The 19,474-nt window shown below is 55.6% G+C and overlaps 2 protein-coding genes across 5 annotated transcripts in view; one reads left to right on the plus strand and one right to left on the minus strand.

Moving 5' to 3' along the window:
* LOC133208924 (cytochrome c oxidase assembly protein COX14) overlaps window positions 1-19,474 on the plus strand; it is a 190,459-nt gene that overhangs the window by 49,945 nt on the left and 121,040 nt on the right. The gene's annotated exons all lie outside the window — the stretch shown is intronic.
* The window catches only part of HDAC7 (histone deacetylase 7), a 76,600-nt gene that overhangs the window by 18,252 nt on the left and 38,874 nt on the right, over window positions 1-19,474 (minus strand). The window contains exon 1 of one of the 4 annotated variants that reach the window (XM_061347161.1): window positions 11,362-11,589. The exons of the other annotated variants lie outside the window; for them this stretch is intronic. The gene's annotated coding sequence lies outside the window, so the exon portion shown is untranslated. Of the gene's footprint in view, window positions 1-11,361; window positions 11,590-19,474 lie in introns of those variants that run through there. 4 annotated transcript variants of the gene reach the window in all.

The raw sequence follows: 19,474 nt of genomic DNA on the forward strand, positions 1-19,474 counted from the left end.
GCTGAATGCATCCTCCTCCTCCTCACCTGCATGGCCCAGGAGCAGGGCTGAGTGATGGAGCAGGGGGAAGCAGCCACCCAGGGAAGAGGAGGGAGGATTCCAGGCCAGGCCCCGGCTCCTCTCCCGCCTGCCAACATCTCTGAGGGTTATTTTTAGGCCCCAGGAACGTTCGCATGGGAAGGCTGGGGCTGGTGGCAGAGCCGGCCTCACACGAGCGCTGCGGCTGGCAGGGGCTCAGCAGCCACCACGTCACCGGCAGCTCGAGCAGGGCAAATGGCTTTGTACATGAGCCCATGAAACCATAGCAAAACCCAGCCCCTTTCAGACCTGGTGCTTTCTCATCACTGAATCACAGCCCTTTAAACTCAGCCAGTCCAACCGTTCCGAGGCCACACTAACCCATGGCACTGAGGGCTACACGGGGTGTGAGCACTTGCAGGGACGGTGCCTGCAGCCCTGCCCTGGGCAGCCTGTTCCAATGCCTGAGCACCCTCTGGGGCAGGAATTGTTCCTCAGCTCCATCTAAACCTGCCCTGGTGCAGCTTGACGCCGGTTCCTCTTGTCCCATCCCTTGGGAGCAGAGCCTGGCTCCATCCCCCTGTCAGGCAGTTGTAGGCAGCGATCAGGTCCCCCCTGAGCCTGCCCTTCTCCACACTAAACCCCCCCAGGTCCCTCAGCCGTTCCTCATTGTGCCCCAGTCCCTGCACCAGCTCCATTGCCCTGATGGAAGCACCATGGAAGTGAGCACCAGGATCCCATTGCACAAACCCGGGCAGGTAGAAGCAGGGGCAGCTCCACCCTTCCTCCATGGGAAGGGGAGATTGCAACACAAAGAGAGCAGCTTCCGAGGAGCAGAGGCTCTCCCCGTGCCTGGGAAAGCCTTGGGCACTGGGGTGAGCATGAATGCAAGCTCTGTGCTCAGCACCCAGCACGGGTTACCAGCATGTTCCAGGCCGTCGGCACGATGGGAAAGCAGCCGAAGCGCTCCGAGGGGCCATGGGCTCGCTGGGAAGGTGGGAAGGAACCGGAGCAACTGTGGGCAAGGGATGGGATCCCCACTCTGCAAACAGCAAGGAGCCTCTTGGGCTCCTCTTTGAGCTTTTGGCTGGGGTGAAACCTGGTGGTGGGAAATCACTGCTCCCGTTGCTGCTCTCAGACACAGACCCCCCTAAAAAGCAGCACAGAAATCTGTGCTTTGGCATTCCCCGCTGTATTTTAAGAGGCAAAAGGAGCTGTGAGCAAAGAGCTGCACTTCCTAACAGAGAAATAAAGCACAAACAAAGCAGGGCAGGCACGTTAGGAAGGAGCAAAGCAGTCGCATCCCAGCTATGCCTTTCTGTGCAGCCGTGTGCCAGCGCTGCCAACCCAGCCAAGAGCTTTGTCTGAGCCCAAATGGGAGTTAAAGGCAGGGGTTTTTCTTCAAAACCATTTCCCATCTTATGCTGATTAGCTGCGAGAGGTTCAGAGTTCAGCCGGGTTGAAGAATGCATGTGATTAAAAACATTCCTCTTTAATAAAAGGAAAAGGTCTTCTGCAGAGCCACGCACAAGGAGCAAGAATTAGCTGGAGGGAATGTGTTCAAATTAAAACCACTTAACGAAGAAACCACACGAAAAGGGCTATGTTGAAATAACATTAAGATCACAAAGGCAGAACTCGAGAAATAGGAAATCCCGGAGTCGGGGTACCTCGCATAACCTCGCCCTGGGGTGCAGGCACCTGGATGCTGGTTTCATCAGGGGACCAAACTTCAGGCTCCCCTTTGAGAGAAGCACAAAACCAGCATCACCCCAGCTACAGCAGGAGCAGGGACACAGGCACTGCTCTATGGGGATGGGAAGGATGCTGGTCCAGACAGAACGTGCCCCTCTGCTCTCCCTACCTCCAGCTGCTCATGTGTCCCTGAGAAACCTGAGGGTTTGGGGCATTTCCTTCCTGCCTCGCCTTGCTGCTGAGGAGCCACCACGTTCCAGGGATGCAGCTCCAGGGATGCAGCTCCAAGGAAAGCCCTGCACGGCTGCAGCGGTTCCCAAGCGCAGCAGTACGCAGTGTCCTGCATGAGCCATAGGGGAACAGATGCTGCTGAGGGAAGATGTAATGTTTGGAGCAGTCGGTTGCCAAGTTCTGATAGCTCTTTCTGGAGCGTGTTAAGTGGGAGTTTCAAGGGCTTTATGAATTGGCCAGATGTGGGTGGATCCCTCTCCTCCCTACCAGACATTGCATTCCTGCTCTAAAACAAGAAGAGGCCGAGGCTTCTTTAGGAGAAGCCCCCATGAGTTTTTCCACAAGGATAAAATCCTGGGGTTTTTTTCTACTCTGCTTCTTGCACACTTCCCTGTGCACCAAGTTTCCAGGAGGGAACTGGAGACAGACGATGGGGAAAGCTCAGTGGAGCTGCACGTGCATCCCCAGCTCCTTCCCGCAACCCAAGCCATGAACCAGGATTAAAAGCAACGCACCTGAAACCACCCAGACTGCACATATACACCTGCGAGTAAAGCACATCATTTTGGGGTTTCAAACACGTTATTTAGGTGTTTAAAGGCCATCAGTCAGGAAATCCTCTGTTTGAGCCTGTCGATGAGATCCACATCAGGCCTCGGGAAGCAGATCAGGGCGAGATACTTCCCCCTCATTACTCTCCCTGGTTATTTGTGGCTCGTGACCTTTGAGGCAGACATTTAATAGCCCTCCCTGGAATTTTCTCCCCACAACTGTGCGTTGTTCCAGCTTGGAACTCATGACTCCAGGACCCAAAAATCTCACGGTGCACTGGGACACGGATGCTTTGTACCTGGATCTGCTTTTAATGCGCTGTGTTCCAACCCACCCTCTGATATCAGCATTCCCACCCAGGCTCAAGGGATCACGCTGTGTTCCCACAGCATCCATTGAGAGCTGAAGGCACGACTGTTGCCAAAGGAAGAGGTGCAGTGAACCCTTCAGGACTAAATGAAACACCCATGGATGTGGTCCAGCTGCATCCACAGGGGAAATGTGGGTGCTTGTGCTCTCCATCAACAGCGAGCCCCTTCCTCGCTGCCCCAGGGCTATGTGAGGGCCCTGGGCTGCCCCATGGATGTGGTCAGTGGGGTGAGCAGATCCACACGGGTGTTTAGGTGCCTGCTTCCAGGCAGGTTTCCCCCTTGTTCTCAAATGATCAGATTGGCTTTGAAAGCCTTCTGCCTGCAGGGCAAAGCTGGTCAGGAAGATCCCAAGGTAATCCTGCATCCTGCTAAATCACCCCAAAGCCCCAAACCTTAACACAGGACCCAAACTGCATCTTGGGTAGTACTTAAACCACCAAACACCTTCCTTCATACTCATGTACAGCTCCTGGAGCTGGAGCAACCAGGGCTGAGCATCCTGGATGCTGCCCCTCTCCTAGGGATGAGTTTTTAAAGCCTTCAAAGCACCAACCATGGTGCAAATGGAGGCGAAACCTGCACAGCAAAACCTGGGGCCAGGCTGCAAGTCTAAACCTGAGATCATTTGGTCACAGGGACACGCACAGAAGCCACAGAAAGAGCAGGGCACAGGTAGGTTTGAATCATGCCACAGCTGCTTATGATCCCAGTGTAAAGCATCCCCATCCCTGCTGGCTGCTCCCCAGTCGTGCCCTGGGCTGTGGCACCGTGAGCCAGGCCTCTATGTGTGTGCTCGAGCACATCTGAAGCAAGGAAGTGAACAAACCAGTGCTCTGAGCACTTTCTCTGCAGAAGGATCGGGTCCCCAACCACACAGTTGGAGCGTGGGCAACGCGAGGTGCAAGGTGGGACCGAAGAGCTCATCTCCTGCAACCGCAGGCGGGCCATGGGACGGGAGGGACAGCAAGTGGGCTCCATGCATCCTCTGGCACAGCTGGAAACCTCTGGCAGTCATTTCCTGCCACCAGTTGCATCCTCCCACCCCCACGGGTCGTAAGCCCCATCCCAAATAGCAGCACAAGGCCCCCGCGGGAGGATGCAGGGCGGAGGAGTGCAAGGTATCCCCAGGAAACCTCACAGCCATCATTTCCTCTGAAACAAGAGGGGAATTCATGACCAAAGGGCTCTGCTGAAGGGAAGCCAAGGCTGCCTGGTGGTGCCTCGGGCTCCCCGCAACAGCACAGGCAGCTCATGGGAACACCTGAGATCCAGGGAAAACCCTCCCCTCCTAGAAGGGAAACATCCCCCCTAGCACAGCCCATCCCATTGCATCCCTTCCTCACCTGGTGACACAGCCTGGAGCGGGTCCCTCGGCTCATCCCTGCCTGGGAGCCCCCAGCAGCCCTGCACCTCCTGCTCTCTGGAATCACGCGATGCAGAGGCAGTGCCGGTCCTCCCCTGAAGCCTTTCTCTGCAGCAGGGTGACGCTGAGCTCCACCGCTCCTCCTGCCCCAGCAGCCCTGCCAATGCACCCCGCATACGCATCCTCACCTCCCATGGCCTCTCCGTGCGGACACGGCTGCACCCGCAGCCAGAAGGGGTGAAGGTTGGTGCTGTGCTCCTGAAACCTTAAACCCTGCCCAGGCCTGAAGGCAAAGATGGATGTGGGTGATAGACACCATCTCCAGACAAGCAAGTACCCCCGCTCGGCCGGAACTGGAGCAGCCTGGTGCCTTCTAACAGCCCCATCTTCTCCCCCAAGCAGGCTTCTATCAAGAGTCAACAGCCCAGTCTAAACCCTCAGCATCATCCCCCTGCCTACAGCCAACACAGATCTATGGAGAGAGGCTCTGGCACCAGTCCTGGCAGGATGAGCTCCTCCAAGCAGGCAGATGCCACAGGAGGCAGAGCCATGGAGCAGCCCCACGGGATGCAAGCGAGCACCCTCGGGGTGCAGGACGCCCTCGTGTTCCCGCACCCGCTTGGATGACATCAGCAACAGAGGATGCGGCCTCCGTGCCAAGGGAAGCAGAGGAGAGATCAAAGGATTCGAGACCAAGCTCTCAATTACCAGCCCTTTGCATAAGCAGAGGAGAACGTTCCCAACCGGTTTGGACAGCACCGCAAAGGGCTCGGCAGCACCTCTGCCCTGCACCGGAGCCAACGCAGAGGGGTCCTGGCTGCTCTCCTGGTGCCTTCTCATCACTGAATCATAAACCTTTAAGCTCATCCAGTCCAACCATTCCCAGCACTGCCAAGGCCACCACTAACCCATGGCACTGAGGGTGTGTGAGCACTTGCAGGGCCGGTGCCTGCAGCCCTGCCCTGGGCAGCCTGTTCCAATGCTGAGCACCCTCTGGGGCAGGAATTGTTCCTCAGCTCCATCTAAACCTGCCCTGGTGCAGCTTGAGGCCGGTTCCTCTTGTCCCATCCCTTGGTCCTTGGGAGCAGAGCCTGGCTCCATCCTCCTGTCAGGCAGTTGTAAGGAGCCATAAGGTCACCAGTGCCCAGTAAAGGGGCACCATCCCTGCCCTGGCCCTGCTGCTGCACTGGTGCTGAGCCAGGCCAGGATGCTGGGGGCTTGCTGCTCAAGTTCAGCTCCAACAATCCAGGTCCTTTTCCATGAGCAGCTTTCCAAAGGCTCCAAGCAATTCCCTAAGCTTGGAGCATTGCATGGGGTTGTTATGACCCCAGTGCAGGAGGCAGCCCTTTGCTTTGCTGCGCCTCAAACCTCTCCTCCATGGCACAGAGAACCCCACAGGCTGAGCACAGAGCCTCCATCCACTTGCCTCAAACCTACAACCTGCACTGCCCTTGGTGGCCTGCAAAGGGTCACCATGGCCCAGGGGCTGCTGTCACCAGTGCTACAGCTCAACCTACATCTACCCTGCAATTGCTGTGTGCAGCTGCAGCAAGAGCCCAGCTTGACTCATGAGCCCCCAGGGCAGAGCTCCAGGCTCCCAAGCGGTGCCTTGCTTGATGTGGAAGTGCTGAGACAAAAAGCCTGGGCTCCCACAGTACCCACTTCTCAGTGAGTGACTCCTCAAGGGGACCTGCCCATTAATTGGAGCCTCTCTGCGTGCTGCAGAGGAGGAAATCCCTTTGGCAAACGCTGGCCAAGCTCCAAGCCTGGGCTGGGAGCACATTCAGGCATGGAAAGAAAACTGAATGAAAAAGAGCAAACCCAAGAACCTCAGGCCCACAATGCAGAGAGCAGGAGAACAAGGAGCTGGGAGAAACACCAGCAGCCCTGGCTCTATGGGAACCCAGAGCATCTCTGTGCGGATCTGCAGATGGCTCAAGCACCACCAGCATGGGCACAACTGGAGCTCCCCCCAAGCCTTGCTCCAGTGCTGACCATCAGGTGCTGGGCAGATCCCTGTGAGGGATCAGCACATGGAGGTCCCCAACCACATCCCACGCATCCCAGTGCCCCCTCCAGCCAGCACTGGAGATCACCAGCGCACAGAGCAGAGATGGGGGGTTCAGGTGAGAGCTATTTATGTCAGAGGAAGGAAGCTGCAGCGTTTTCAGTTTCCTGCCCAAATACACTTTGATATCCTCCACTCTTTGGCACTGCCTCCCATACCTGGGTGCTCCTGAAGAAGCCAGGAGCCTTTGGCTTAAAACCAGCACCTCTGCAGCTGGGCAAGGCGCTGGCACCAAATCCTTCATGCAGAGGAGGCTGAACTGGAGCCAACAAGTACTTCTGCCACCCCATGGGGACCCCATGACATTCTGGGTTAGCACTGGTGCATGCAAGCAGCTGGGGGCAAGGCTGAGAAGAGATCCACGACGCTGAAGCCAAGGAATGACTGGGAAAGGAACAAGGGTGAAGAACTGCAAGGAGGACCCTGTGTCCTACATGGAGCCAGGGCCTGCCTGGGGAAACGCAGGAGCAAACAGCAGTGGGAAGCATCGGAGGAGGAGGAGAAGCCTCGGAGGAGGACGCAGCTCCCCGCTGACGGCTGCAGAACGCGGGTGCCCCGAGGCAGCCAAAGAGCCTGGTGGGGATGGAGGGTGCGGTGGGGTGTGTGCTCTGCATGCATGGAGCAACACTGCCCTGGGTGTTTAACCCACAAACAGGGTGAATCCCGAGCTGGGCTGCACCAGCATGGTGGGGAGGCAAGAAAATCAACACTGAACACCTCTTCCCATGAGCCCAATGCAGCAGCGTTAACCTCACACACTGAGGAATCAGTGCATGTGGTGGGGTTCGAGCTGTTGGGACCTTCTCAGGATGAGACCTAGTGTCAAGTCAGCAGCACAACCCATCCAAGACCCGCTAGGTCATTGGCAATGAAACAGGCTGGGTGCACACTGTGGAGCTGGACCGGACCCAGCTCCACATGAAGGGATGCTCAAGGTGCATCCAATACAAACCCACCTTTGTAAGAGCCCTGCAATGTCTGCAAGGGCATTTCCCACCCACTTGGCACATCCACCTAGAGATTATCATCACAGAATGGTTTGGGTTGGAAAGGACCTCAAGCTCATACAGTTCCAACCTCCTGAATGGGTTTCAATTTAAACCCATTACCCCTTCCAAGTCCTTGGGGATGATGGTGCTGGTGGAGCTGAGCCCCACATGGTGCAGCATGGGGTGAGCAGCACTGGTGCTGCAGGGACCCCTCATTTCTCTGCTTGCACCCCACAGAGCCGCACCCCACATCTCAGTTGTTCTCACAGGCAAGCAGGAACCTTGGCAGAGCCCTCACTTGCTGGCAGCCAGCCTCAGCACATTCATTAAATGCAATTAAGGCAGAGTGGGTATTCCCCCCCCTTCCCTGCCCCTTTGGGGGATATTGCTTATAGACAAAATAAACAGGGAGGCTTTGCGTGGGCCCGGGCAGGTGGTTGGCACCCAGGTCCTAGGAGGCAGGTGGAAACACCAAGGTCTTTGTTGGGGAAGGAAAAGCCACAGTGGGGCAGAGGCTGGTCCGTGGGTCCAGCCCCACTCCTGCTCCCACGTGTGCCCACTCCAGTGTGGGAGCTGCTGGAGACAAACACAAACCCCTCGATGCTTTGTAAATGGGAACATGAAGGACACAGAGCATGGAGCAAGTCCAGAGGAGGCCACGAGGATGAGCAGGGGCTGGAGCAGCTCCCACAGAAGCCAGGCTGAGAACATTGGGGGTGTTCAGCCTGGAGAAGAGAAGCTTCATGGAGACCTTAGAGCAGCTTCCAGTATCTGAAGGGGGCTACAAGGATGCTGGAGAGGGACCTGCATCAGAGACTGGAGCGATGGGACAAGGGGTGATGGGTTCAGACTGGAATAGGGGAACATCGGGTTGGAGATCAGGGAGAAGAGGGTGCTGAGACACTGGAACAGGCTCAATGGAGAAGGTCTGGATGTCCCATCCCTGGCAGTGTTCAAAGCCAGGTTGGATATGGCTTGGAGCAACATGCTCTAGTGGAAAGTGTCCCTGCCCATGGCAGGGGTTGGAACTGGAGGAGCTTTAAGGTCCCTTCCAACCCAAACCATTCCATGATTCTGCTCTATTCTAAAGTGTTATTTTATTGCCTCAGCTACTCCGGCATCATTTCTAAGCTGATTTACAGAAGCATTGCTCCTCTGCCCTGCTCTCCACACTCACAGCATCCCTACAACCCCAAAACTATCGAGGATGAAGGAGACAACCGAGCACCACATCTGCTTCCACACAGCCTCTCCTCCCTCATGTACCCCAATGCAGGACAACCAACCCCAGCACACACAATGGGACACGTGTGACCAAAACATGAGGAAGGCTTAATCCATGGAAGACACTGCTGAGGTCACTACCCTGACCCCAGGGATTACTGGTTCTTTCCCAAGCCACATCAGTGGCATTCCCACTAATGCAAAGAGCTGGCTCCAGTGCCTGACAAGTACTTGCTCCATCGCCCTGGTGCTGCTGGGCACCTCCTGTCAGCAGTGGAATCCTGGAGCTCCCAGTATTCCTGGCAGGTTGTGCAGGCTGGCCCTGACCCTGGGCTTTGTCAGAGTGCTCAACAGCTCCAAGGCAGGGTATGGAGGGTGTCCCTGAGGAACGGCACGTGATGGGTACCACGGATGCTGTTTGAGGACACAATCATCACGCTGCATCCCAGTTCCACCTGGGACAAGCAAAGGAAATAAGCCAGAAGGGACCCTTAGAGATTTGTGCTTCCCTATGGAAAAGTCAGCAGTGCTGCTACATCCTGGAGCTGTCACTCCCATACACAGAGACGTGTCACTCCCCCATACAGCCAAGCCCTTAGAGATGTGCCATGGGCCAGATCTCCACCTCTAAATGATGGGAGAGGTGTGGCCATGCTCCGACTAAGATCTGGGCTTCAAATGGCTGGGGTTTACTGGCGCTAAAGGGATTTAAGCCAGAACAAATTAAGATCATTTTCCACCTTAATTCATTCTGTTTTCACTGCCTGGCACGTGGGAGCCCGGAGGAGCCTCAGCTTTGCATGGCCATGGGCAATGGGAGCTGTGCAAGAACACAGGAAGGACTTTGCAGCTTTTCTTTGTCATCATCAAAGCTTTTTCCACAAACGAAGAACTAAACATATAACTAGAAGCAGCCAGAACCCCTTTTCATGGCCATATTTCTCCATCACATTCCCATTCCCTTTCTTGTAATGCTTCCAGAGGCACCTGAAACCGTGCACCACAACACCTCCACACACAGGTCCCTACCACGACACAGCTCTCGGGGCATTCAGACCATTAGGATCCTACCTTGCCTTCCCAAAATACCTTCCATGAAGTGCCAACAACCTCACCCCACTGCTGGGAATAAGGGATGTGGAGGCAGCAGCATCTCCCCCAGCACTGCTAAGCACCACAAGTCCGTGTCCACTAAAAGCCACGTTGAAGAAGCATCTCCTCCAATGGAGCTCCAAGCCACTGCCTTCACAGGACAGGCCTGAGCCTGCTGGCTGAAAAGGGACAGAGGAGGAGACATCTCCAGTGCCAGCACTGTGCAGAGGAGAGGAGAGCTCAGGAACATCTCAGGCCAAGGCGCATCACCCCCTTGACCTGGGCGGCGCTTCCAAGAGCAGCGATAGCGCCTATTGCACAACTGCCAGCAAGAGAAATCCTCTCCCCTCCCCTCCCCACCCACCCCACATCCCTTTGAGGCAAAAAGGAAGAAGGCTGGAAACATCCTTCCTCTCCTCCGGACAATGCGATGGAAATAGCAAGGGAGGAGCAGCGGCGGCTCCGTGAGGATGAGGAGCTGTGCATGGCTCCCGGCTTCCTGCCATTGTCCCGAGCCCCATGCAGCTGCACACCCGGGATACCAAAGCCAAAAGCACCTCTTTGTCCCGTAGGATCAGCCCCAGAAGGCAAACCTGTCTGTAGGGGGTGGCCACAGGCACAGACTCCACCTTCCCCAGGGCCCCAAAGCACAACAGCCACGTCTCAGATTCAATCCAAACCCCTCTGGTTTGGTCACCGTCCTTGCTGCAGGGATGGGGATAACACCATCCCTATGGAACAGGGAGAGGGGACTCCACGGAGCAAGGGGCAGCCGGACTTTCCATCCCTGCTCTAGCTCCCAACAGGTAAAAGCAGTTCACACGCTCCTTCGTGTTCCCCCCTTAGAGGGAAAGGCCACCAGTGACCTACTGCTGACTCCGGAGGGAGAGGGGACCTCAGCTTGATCCTGAAAGGGAAGATTTCTCCAAATCCCTCTGGTTTTGGCTTAAATCTGCCGTGGGAACGCGGTGACTGCTCCGCATGGGCTTGCAGACGGGCTGGAAACCAGCGCCTGTGCAATAAGATCAAACACCACGATAAACCCACTCCTAAAACCAGGGGGATTTCCCACTGCAGGGAAAACAAAGGCCAACAAAACAACAAGAGGGCAGAAGATGCTTTCTGTGGACCCAGCCTGGAGGGTGAACCAAAGCCCCCAGGGAGCACGATCCACCCTAAATCCCTATTTTTCTGCTCCAAATGGGAGGTGCACGCGTGCAGGCTCCTCCAGCACGCACGTCAGCAGGGACCAACGCAAGCCCTGACGGCAGCTCAAGCAGAGATGTGGCAGAAGGACCCAGCCAGGGCAGAACCACTCCAAGTCATGAATCAGTCCCCACACTTGGGCTTGCACCTCAAGTGGGTGCCAGTTCTGTTATCCACCTCTTGTTTTGGAGGGCTTTGCAGGTTATTGCTTGCAGCCCTTTTCCATGCTCAAGGTGGTGACAGAAACTGTCTTAGGAAAAAAGAAAAGGAGAAAAAAAGCACATTTAAATAAAAGATTTGAGATGCTGAGCTGGGATTTCAGGACTGGCACCACTCAAATGAGCATCACAGGGACAGAGGCAGACCCACGGCGTCTCCCAGCGCCTCCGCAGCCTTCAAGGGCCACAGCAGGGAGAGAAACAAGAGGAAAAGGAGGACGGACGATCCCACACATCCCAGCTCCTCCCCATCACCCCCCAGCCCTGTGCCCCCGGAGCACAGGCTCCACTGGGCCCATTGGAGCAGGGAGACCAGCCCTTGGCCTCTCATTACCTGCCAAAATGTGGGGCCAGGCACCCCCAAAGCTGCTTGAGCTGCTGGCGTCGCTCCCGAGGTCCGGCAGCGCTCCGAGCGGAGCTGCTCCGCTCCCTGAAGATTCCCAAGTGCATTTTTGCCCCGCTGATGTGGTTAAAAATAGAAAGCATCAGTATTATTGTCCTGCAAGCAAATATAGAACCATTACATCCTCACTGCTAAAAAGCTGTGCGGCACAGACTTGTTCTACTGGAAGCACGTCGGAAAAGCTCCATTTCTGGAGCAAGAACTTGGGAAGTTAGCACAAGATCCGTAAGGATCTGTGAAATGGATGCAGGGCAGCATTAAACACCAGTGGTAAACTTGCCTTCCCCCTCCTCTCCTCGCTTCCCTGGGGTGTTTTCCAGGCTTTCACGCATCTGCCTGCGCTGGCCTCCGGGAAGGGTGCACAGGCTTTGCACGACACTCCCACTGAAGAACATACTGCCCCGGTGCTGCCCTCGCAGATGGGAAAGGAGCAGGATCCAATTTGGGAGTGGTCTTGTCACCGTCCTCGCTTAACGCTTTCCAGCTCTCAAGGAAGCCGTGCTGCAGGGATGGGGATAACGCCATCCCTATGGAACAGGGAGAGGGGACTCCACGGAGCAAGGGGCAGGCGGACACTCCATCCCTGCTCTAGCTCCCAACAGGTAAAAGGAGTTCACACGCTCCTTCGTGTTCCCCCCTTAGAGGGAAAAGCCACCAGTGACCTACTGAGCTTCCCTGTCCCTGCTGACTCCGGAGGGAGGGGGGCCTCAGCCTGAGCCTCATTCTTGGAAAGGGAAGATTTCTGCACAAGCTCAGCCTTTGGTGAGTGTTTGTGCTAACGCACTGCACTGCTCCCACCCAGCTGGGACCGGGCTCCCGAGCCAATTGCGTTGCTCAGATCACCACACGGGAGATGAGGAATGTGTGGGGTCACTTCCAGCTCCAGCAGGAACCCTGACTTCTGCAAAAGCAGCCCTAGGAGAGAGAAAGCCATCGGCATGGGGATGTCTGTCCTTCCAGCAGCTCCCCGGAGAGGTGCCTAACATAGAGATGCACCTAACACGGACATGCACCACCAGGACCCACCATGCAACACCAAGGAGCTCACAGGCACTGTCCCCAACGCAGGCATCGCTTCAGGAATCACTTAACTCCCAAACCAAACAGCTTCCAGCCTCGATGGAGCAGGAGAACCCCCCCAAGGAGGGCCTGGGAGGAGGCTGGGGTGGAGAGGTCACATCATCATCCCCAACGCACAGCAACCATCACCGCTAAGGCAGCGGGGCTGTAAATAGAGCCCTGCAGACGCAGCACCTAAACCAAACACAACTCCCTTCACCCCCCTCCCCTTCTCCCCAAAACAAAACACACACCCAGAAACAGAAGGAAACCAGGCAGGAAAAACCCAGCAGTAACTCAACAACTATTCCAAGCGTTTCCATTCCCAGGAGGAGGGAATGTGGAATGCTCTGCCCTCGGCCACATCCCTCCCCACCGGCCCGGAGCTGCCCAGTGCCCCGGGTGATGCTGTGCTGGTGGTGCTGGGGGGGGGGGCCCTTCCCATTCAATACCGTGCACATCTCAGCTGGCATTTCAGCACATGAAAGCAATGCCAGATTTCTCTCTGCTGAGCCAATGCGCTTGGAAACGCATGACGACTTCAGCAGCTTAATTGGAAACACAGCCTGGGTGTTGCAATCCCAGGAATGGCTCCAAGAGCAGGAACAAATGTTTTCATCTCTAACTGGGAGCAGTCACCCAAGTGGAAGGGAGCATTCCTGTTGCTGTAGCTCACCCCTCCCCTGGCGTGAGGGTGGTGGGAAGATGTTGTATCCCACCCCGACCCAGCACCTGCATCACCAGGGAGCTGCTGTGGGGATTCCTTATGCTCCCATTCGGCATCAGAGAGGAACAGCCCAAGGTTTTCCTACATTGATCTCCTTTTGCAGCTCTGTGGTGCTCCTGATGGGGTCTGCAACCTTGCAAGAGGTGGGGGAACAGGAGGGGGCATGGGGGTTCCCCATATTGCAAGTCATCAGCTCCCAAAGGATGGCAATGAGGTGAGTGGAGCCTCTTGTGATCAAGGTCCTGCTGTGACTTCATGCACATCACAAGGACATCTCCAATTCTTGCACCAGTGGTTTCCCAAAAGGCCACTGCCCCTCCCCATAACCTCAGGAGGACCAGCTCTGCTGCTGGTCCACCAAGGCAGAAAAGATGCCCCTTTCACTGCACAGCTTCTTCCACACTCACACATGGAAACTGAAGAGTCCCAGACTGCTTCTGCTGAAGGACATGAGCTTCAAGAGCTCAAGGATTCTATTTCTGTGCCCACAACACCTGGAAGTGATTCTTCTGCTCTCCATCCAACAGCCTGGATCACCACATCCCCTCAGCAGTGCTGGAGAAGATGCTGATGCCCAAAGTCGAGCCCAGGAGAAAGATCCAATTCCCATTCCCACAATGGAGGTCCTGGACTGAACTCACCAGAGGCCGAAGATAAACCCCCATAAAACCATTTGCTCCATCTAGCAGCAAGCCATTCCCATGCTTCCGTGTTATCCCCCCCTTCTTCTGCAGCAACAACTCTGCCCCTTCCAGGAGTTTCAACATCACTTTGCTATTTCTTCGCTCAGCCCTGCCTGCTGCCAACCTCCCAAGGTCCCTTAGGTGGTCCCTCTGCAGCCATTGCACCTCTTGACGTTCTCCCTTTGCTGCCAAAGCCTAAAAGCTCTTCCACAACTCAGCAGCGGCTTCCCAAAGCGGATGGGGATAAGGGAAGGAGAAAAGCTGGTCTATCCAGAGCCCTGGCAGGGAAGATTGCTCCCGTATCCCACTGCAACCCAAGCACAACTGTGCAGGACAGGCAGCAGAGGTGCTGTGGCTGTTTCTGCTGCAGGCAGATGTGGAGCAACTGGGGACAGGCCTGCTGTGGCCAAGTGCAGCAGGAACCCTGGGTGCAGCGGGGATGCGGAGCTACCAATGAGCGCAGCAGAGATGGAGGCTGTGATCTCAGCTGGGTGAGGAGTATCTGCATCGTCCCAGATAAACCAGCTCCTACAAGGCCCTGGTTTCTGCCAGCTTCACCTCCTCTTCCAGCTGCTTGCCCCCCTCTCGTTCAGCAAAGCCTTGCCAGAGCTGAGCCTGACGCAGGAGCGGGTGCACCCAGCAGCACTGACAGCCTTGAGCTGCACAAACCCTTCCTGCACTGTTCCAGACTCAAACCCATCACCTCCAGCCCCATATCCAGTCCCCTTCTTAGTCTTTGCCTCACAGAGCTCTTTTTCTCATAGAATCAGAAGGGACTTTAAAGCTCCTCCAGTTCCAACCCCTGCCAAGGGCAGGGACACCTTCCACCATAGCAGCCTGCTCCAAGCCCCATCCACCCTGCCTTTTCTGCATGAAAGCCATAGGAAACAGCCAGACTTTCGGGCTGTGACTTCTATTCCCTGCCATAAAGTTCCTTATTCAGTGAAATAAGACTTTCTAGGCATGGAGGGGCTGCAAACTCCTCACTAAGACATCACCATCCCCTGCTCACAGTCGCACACATTGCGTGGTGCCGCTCGCTGCTCTCACCCCCGTCTCCTGCTTCCCACATCAGCCACCTTCCAGGCAAGGCGATTTCAGCACATTCTTCAGTTGAGATTCTTGAGGACAATGTGTCAAATGACTTCCTAAAACACAGATCTGCTGGGAACTCTTCACTGTGACCAAACCCTCGCCTCAAAGTCACGTAATTCATGGTCCTTCTGCCACTAATTTAGAGATGCTGACAAAATAAACCCACCAGGTTTTGTAATGAGATGCCAGAGATGCTCATCCCAGAGCCTGCTGAGAGATCTTTATTTGGGGTATCCCTATCTCTCTGACCGGAAGAGCTCTATGCTAACACCAAGTACATCAGAAAAGCAACCAGCGTGTAATGGGGAACCTCTCTTCTCAACTGGGATGTTGGTCAGTGGGCCAGCTATGGCAAAGCCTCACCCCACTCCAAGGTCATGAATGCACAAGAGTGGCTGTGAGGAGATGAACCCAGAAGCCACACGGGCAGAGGGGAAAGCCATGGGGTTTCGCAAGGCTCTCCTGCAGCAAGCAGCACTGCTGGGAGGCCCCACCAAGCCCGAAGCCAAGGCGGCAGGAGGGAGGCCATGCAGCTTTGTGCAGATGCAGCACACACACCCAAGCTCAACCCAGGCTGAGCCCACAGATCCTTCTGCAAGCTTGTGTGTCCCACCTCCAGATGTGCCAGCACCCCATCCTACACCCTGCTCCCCTCCCAGGCTTCTCCCCAGACACACCTTCACTTGGCACAGCGTCCCAGACACGTCCGCGCGGCGCGATGGGGCCTCTCCGTGCCAGCATCCCAACCTCTCCAGCAGGGAAGCAGCCAAGCGCTATCACTTGTTCCCATCGCTGTCCCAGGCTATCAAGCAGTCTGGGCTTCTGCAGAAGATCCAGTGAACCTCCACCCAAGCAGCACAGTTACTCATGAGCAAGCCGGACCCAACAAGCCCTCCAGCCCCGACAGCAAGGTCCCACCGAGGGAAAGAGAACTAAAAGTGCTCCCAGCTCCTTGATCTCGACAGATCTCTCAGGGGTTCGTCATCGCCACTGTGACAAACCCACACCTCAAAACACAAACACAAAAGGCAGCCAGTAAAACACAGAGGAACCACAGCCGAGACTTGGAGATCTTTGCCAGGGAAGGAGCAGACTCCAGACGTGTCTCCAGGGACTCCCTTCTGCTGTGATTTGACACCAGAAGAGATCAGATGTGGCATTACAAGACTGTTCACATAAGATGGACAGGGCCAGCACAGAAACCACAAGCTAACCTCTGCTTCCAGCACATCATTGTTTTGGTCCATCAGCCAAAGGAGCTGATGCTCTGAGTCTCCTCTGCTGAGATAAGCAGCCCGAGCTTCATCATCATCTCTCCCTGCAAAGCGCATCCTACTTTTTGGTAGCTTTGGGTTGCTCCCATCGAGTCACTGCCCCTGCTGAAGCACAGTGCTAGCCCCAGCATTAAGATCACTCAGGAATCATGAATTACAGAGGTGATGGCATCTCCTTACTCCTGCTTGATCCTTCCTTGGCAGGAAGCACAGACCCAGTGGAGCCTTCAACCCTGTTCTGTTACTTTTGAGGACTCGAGCACAGCCACCATGGCACTGCCCGAGCAGGACCAGCATCATCTCCCTGCTGACAGCTCAGCTCCTGCTCCTGGATGTGGATGCTGTTGGTCCACAAGTCAAACCTCAGTACAGCATCCCTCAAGCTGCTCTTCAGCCCAGAACTGGGCTGCATTGGAGCAAGCCCTCTCAGTGAGACATGGAACCACCACTTCTGCTTGGTTATAACCCATGATGAGTCTTTAATCAGGGTAACTATGGGGTGACTGCAATGTCACCAAGAGCCCGTCCAATTATCATGGCATGAGGGTCTCTTTCTGCACTGCCTTTACCTCCAACTCTTGAGCATCTCCAAACCATACCAGAGATGAGCAGAGGGGCAGTGGCACCCGTGAGCTTCCTTCAGGTTGTCCATAAACTGCAGCTGCGCACTTGGCACCGTTGCATTTCACAAGTCTCACACTGTAATAGCTGTTGGCCTGTGTCCTGCTTAAACCACAGCAGCCTGTTGGTTCCCCTGCTCCTGAAACAGCCCAACTTGCACCAAAACATGGGTTTACATGGTCTTAGTTGTGTTTTGCCATTAAACTTCAACTCGGAGATACTGCAGGATGTGCTGGGAGGTGGCTGCAGCAGCACACGCAGGGCTGAACGTCACCACAACTCCCCCTTATCTCAGCTGGGATTATGGGACGATGCCTTAAAGATTTCCCAGCCAGTCCTGAAAACTAAAACTCTGGAGTCTGGCTTCAGGGAAAGATCCAGATCCAGCAGCTCCAGCTGGGATGCAGCTGCCAGCATCGACATTTCAGTGCAGATGGTTGAGCTGGCTGCAGAGACACCAGCAGTAACCCCCTCATGGACACCCCAAATGGTCTTAAACCCAGTTCAGGCTGCTCCTGAGAGTCCAAGTGGAACCCAACCAATCTCCCTTCACAGGGAGGGTCCCAAAATACACGTTGAAACGCCCAGAGAAGCATTCCCAGTGTGATGGTTTCATGTGGGACCATTTCACAACTTCCCCAAGACACAAGGAGCTTAACAAAACCCCTCCTGCAGCTTAAAGGAGCTTTTAGAAGCTATGTAATGCACATGAAGGTTACCTGAGAGCTAATGGAAAAGTAAAACCCCAGCCTAAAGATGACAGCATCCTCCAGGCACACAAACCCTGGGGTCTAACAGCACTTTGGGGGCTGAGCAGAAAGATGCTCTGAGCATCTTTGAAAGCTGCAGCCGGTTCAAACTCCTGTTCTCCATCCCTGAGCATCTCATTTGCGGGCACCACACATGATTTCCTAGGACAAAATCAGGTCCAGTGCTGGTGTGGTGGGTGCTGAGCACCCATCTGGCTCTGCTGGGCACCCCAGGAGGACAGACACAGCCACATGATGGCTGTTTGCTAGTGCAGGACTCAGGTGTTTGCCTTTTTGGGTGTTCACCTCCGGGCTGTGTCTGCACACAGACTTATCACTGAGGGGAAGGGTGAGCTGCTCCTGCACACACTGTTATCCCAAGGGATGTGGGCCTTCCTCCAAGGTGAATGCTGTGTGGACAAGCTTACCTGCAGGCTCACAGTTTGGTACCTGCGCTGGGCTCAGCTCCTCTTGTCCCTCCTGCTCCTGTCCCCAGCTCACCCCAGTCCCTTTTGCACCAACCAAGTGGGTGGCACTGAGAAATGCAGCAGCTCTTGGAAGGGAAAAGAAGGAGACAGAGGAAGGGCAGAGCAGGGAGAATGGAGGGAGGGGGGGTTCCTAATGGAGGAGCGCCGATCCCATCTGGACCTGTTTGGGGTCTCCCCACAACTTCTCTTCACACAATGACCTCAGGAAGAGACTGGTTTCTACATGAACACCTCAGCTCCCACCATGTCCCCCAGCTCTCCAAGTCACAACCCAGCCATTCCTAATGGTCATGTAACGTGACCAAACCCTCCCAGCACCTCCCCACCACTGGACCTGTCCTGGCCCAGAGGGGAGGTCTACCTGCTGCAGTCCAAAGCCATCACCACCAAGTAAGTTGCTCTCACATCACCTCAGCATCATTTAGAAACCTCCATTTCAGTCTCCTGTGTGTGCTTCATGGGGTCCAGCCTACCAGATATGCTCTGTGGTCCCCCCAGCACCCCTCTATCACCCCATGCCTTTCCCAGTCACCCAGAACAAGCTCTGCTGGATGAAGGATCACTCCAAGCTTCCCAGACAGCTCTCAGCACCCAGGGATGCTTTTATCCCAACACCAGGATACTGAGTCATGGTCAGCCTCCCCACAGCCGGCCCTTGACCATGCCATCACCCAGCTGCTGGGGTGTGTGTTAGTGCTTGTCTCACCCAAGACACAGCTCCATCTCCAGGCTCCCTGTGCACACTGGACCCTCTCCCTGGGCACTGAACCTGCTGGCATGAGAAAGCCGGGAAGCTCCTCTTCTGGAAGAGCTCCTGAGCTCTCTATTCATTGCCTCAGATCCACCTGGTCCCCTTGGATTTGCCCAAGAGCTCTTGGCCTCTCGCCATCCACAAGCTCAGCTGTGGGAAACCTCAGCTTTGGAAACTCTGCATTGAGTGATGCAACGTGGGAGACATTCGGCATCCAAAGTTGTTTTGAAGGGGGGCGAGTTGGATTAAGCAGCCTGGTTTAGGAATTGACCCTTGGTGCAGATGCAGGCTCCATGAGCTGTAACCCTACCTCCCTTCCTCTCCCTCCCCCTCAGCCCCGGTCCCTTTGCTCACCCGGTTCCTGCAATTCCTGGCCCTGGGCTGCAATGCGTTGCACAGCTTCTTCCGCCACCATCTGGGCTCCATTTAGGGGAGCTGATGTTTTTCACAGGGCTGTAACCTAAACGCTGGGATGGAGTTTACATCTCACATACCAGCGTCTCCCCACTGAGCCTGGCCACGCAGAACGGGCATCCTGCTGCCAGGCTCTGTCCTGCTACGGGAGGATACGGCACGGCGGCACCTGGGAATTGGGCT

The sequence above is a fragment of the Neopsephotus bourkii genome, unplaced genomic scaffold (genome assembly GCF_033783945.1).
Source record: "Neopsephotus bourkii isolate Nb327-2 ecotype Australia unplaced genomic scaffold, CSIRO-AGI_Nbou_v1 NB_309, whole genome shotgun sequence".
Classification (NCBI taxonomy): Eukaryota; Metazoa; Chordata; class Aves; order Psittaciformes; family Psittacidae; genus Neopsephotus; species Neopsephotus bourkii.